This window comes from Malus domestica, chromosome 01 (assembly GCF_042453785.1).
Source record: "Malus domestica chromosome 01, GDT2T_hap1".
Classification (NCBI taxonomy): domain Eukaryota; kingdom Viridiplantae; phylum Streptophyta; class Magnoliopsida; order Rosales; family Rosaceae; genus Malus; species Malus domestica.
Genome location: NC_091661.1, coordinates 982,869 through 986,070, shown reverse-complemented (window position 1 = coordinate 986,070; position 3,202 = coordinate 982,869). Strand labels below are relative to the sequence as shown.

The 3,202-nt window shown below is 39.9% G+C and overlaps 1 long non-coding RNA gene across 1 annotated transcript; it reads left to right on the top strand.

Annotated features, from left to right (window-relative positions):
- The first annotated feature begins 547 nt into the window (after positions 1-547).
- On the top strand, positions 548-2,954 carry LOC139196368 (uncharacterized). The gene is made up of 5 exons (XR_011581201.1): positions 548-730; positions 814-973; positions 1,079-1,147; positions 1,846-1,904; positions 2,766-2,954. It is a non-coding gene; the product is annotated as an uncharacterized lncRNA (long non-coding RNA).
- Positions 2,955-3,202: the final 248 nt, after the last annotated feature.

The following is a 3,202-nucleotide window of genomic DNA, read 5'->3' as shown; positions in this document are numbered from 1 at the left end:
CTCAATTGTTGTAGATGTAGTTCTTATGAGCATGAATATTGGAGCTAAAATTTGGTGCCATGCTTTTGGGAATTTTCGGCCAAATCCAAAGGGTGGATTTTTGGGTTCTTGTTTGACTTGTTAAAAGTGTTTTCAAGTAACTTTTGGAACCCCTATGTACCCTAGTTTGGTTATATGTTATTTCCCTTAAGTTTGAATGGTTTTGGAATGTTTTTGGGGTAAAAATGTTCATGGAAATTTTTGGGTTTTTCATGAATGTTCTTCATTGTTCTTGACATTTTTGCCAAGAACAAAAAGGTTTGTGTTTTGATTCAAAGTTTTGGTTTATTTCATAAAGTTTATGTCACAGCCCGTCCCGGAATTACTAATTCTGAGGACGTGAACTTACAAAAATGCCCTTAAACGGGATTAAGGTGCGTAAATGTACGACATTTGTGTTATCTAAAGTTCCTAAACTATGGTTAATTAGAATGTTAATTAGTGTTAGGGACTAAAACTAGGTTGCAATGTTGTGTTTGGGATTTAGGTAGGGCCTCATGCCCTGATTCCCTCCCCATTTCCCGTATACTGTCCTTCATACTCTCTCTCTTCCTCAGACCTCACTCTCTCTCTCTCACCCTCTCGAACACACAGGCAACCATCAAAACCACCTAAAACTAATACCAACGCCGGATTTAAAACCACCATCAAACTCCTGGAACCTCCACGATCACGATGGTATCCATTTCAGGTAAGTTTTGCTTCGGAAAATCCTAGTTTCAAAGTTCCCGTGAAAGTGCACTGTTCATGATCTTCGAATTGACTCTGTTTTAGGACAATCCAAGCTCATAGAAAGCTTGGTGAGGTCCCAAGGAAGCTCGGAGTGCTTCGTTGGAAGTTTTTGGACGTAAGAACACGGAGATCGACAAGTTCAAAGTTTGGCCGGAGCTTTCGAGGCGTTTTCCGGCGAATCCCCGGCGAGTTAGGAGTCGAGGTAGGTATCAATCTCTTCGTCTCGTCAAGTACTACAACTTTCCTTTTTGTTTCACTCAATTTCGTTGAGTATTGAAGAAGTTATACTCATTTGAAAAATACCCAGTTTCCGGCGACCTCCGAGGCTTTCGAGGCCGTTTCCGGCCAAACCACGGCGAACTAGATGTTTTTCAAGGTACCATTCTCTTTGTCTCTTCAAGGGCTACAACTTTCGTTTTTGAATCACTTGATTTCGTTGAGAAATGACAAAGGTATGGCAATTTGAAAAACTGCCCAGAAAACGGCCGCCGGAAAAACCAGTCCGGCGACCCAAGGAAGAAGAAGGTGCTACAGTAAAAATAAAAAATAAAAATAAAATTATTTTAAAAATATGTCGACGTCCGTGACGTCGAGTAGATCACCGTGGTATATTCATATACCCAATTTGAGCACCGTATGAGAAAGTTATTAAGGATTGTTGGTTAGGTGTTCAAATAACGTTTTATAGTTTTCACATTTAGGTGAAAATGTGAATTGATGATCCGACCGTTGGATCGTTACCAAACTTTGATACGTTGTAATACGTAATATTTGAGGATTATTGGAACTTACGGATTGGGAATCCGAGCTACGGATCTTCCGGAATTGGAATTGTAAGTCCATAATATAAAATGTTAACCGTCACTTAGTTTTGGAAATTGACGGAGATCCGACCGTTGGATGGTAATGAAATTTTAGGATGTTGTCCTAGAGGTATAATGTGGACCTCTGGAAGTTATGGATTTAAAATCTGAGTGGTGGATCTTCCGGATCAATCTACGTAGTGACGTATTTTATATAAGTTATATATTCTATCGATATGAATTCTGAGGTTGGAATTGATTATTGTTTTAGGCGCCGATCGTCATGACGCCTTGGCGTATTGTACTAGGGAGTTGTAGGGCGAACTCCAGGTGAGTGGGCAGTTTTGTTTTCCGTATACATATATACTTGCCGTTTTCCCAGAAATTGAAAATGCATGAAATTATGCTTTAAATGAAAATGTATAAAAGTATATGAGATATATTAGTTGAGATGCCATGCATAAAAGTATATGAAAAGTATATAGAAATGTGAATCGAATTGCCATGCATGAAATGATATGAAAAGTATGAATTGAGATACGATGCATATGTATGAATTGGTGCGGCAGACGCACAGGTGAGTATTTAAATACTGTTATGATGATGTTGATATATATTGAGCTCAAATCCTGCACCATGGTTTAGTGCTTATAGTATTCACCGCATCGCACGCTCGCCTTGGATCCAAGCAGATGCTAGTCGTACAGTCCACGCGGAGTGGGTACGACAGGCCAGTCGCGAGAGTGTTAGTGAGATTCCGACTGGTGGGTGACCTTAGATTATGTGCACAGATGATTTATGAGAAGCACTAGAGCGTAACTTGTGTGCAGAAGGCCGGACGGGTCACAGAGGTGACTCCGGCAGAGTGAGAGTGATAGATTTTGAGCTCTAGGTTCAACCGTACAGGCTATTAGAGGGCCTCCGGTTGATTACTTTCTTGCACCTGATATGATTATTGTTGATGCATCCATACTTAACTGTTGAATTAGACATGGCATGGCATGATTGATAAAGAAAAATGTTGAGATAGTAGTTATGAAGTTTTGAGAATATATATGTATATTTATATTTTACATTTCTGGGAAAGTATACAGGTTTTACGGAGAGGGGTTACAACGTTTTGAGAAATGTTTGGATTTGGAAAAGAATTGTTTTACTGACCCACTCAATTTTGGTTTTGCGCCCCTCCAGGTTCAGGAATCACAAAGGTGTGGTGACTACGAGGAATTCGACGGTGTTCTGACAGATTGGACAAAATTAGGACTCACCTTCGGGTGTATCAACTTATAAATTGTATCTTAAAGCTTCCGTACTGTGCAAATGGTTACGTCACTCTCACGTGACGGCCAGCATGCCCTCCTTCGGGACGGGGTGTGTCAGTTTATGTTTTATGATTTTCAAATGTTTAAATGTTTTAGATATTTGTTTAAATGGTGTAAGAGATATTGGTGGGTGTGTAAGGATTAATTTCCTTTCACACACACCACTTGCACCACTTGATTGCTTTATGTCAAAACTCACAAATCAACACACACATCACTCCATTTCTTCTTCCAAAACCGGCCACCCCCTAGTGGGGGTACTTTTGGGGCCTTTTATGCAATTACATAAAGTTTTGATACTTTTGT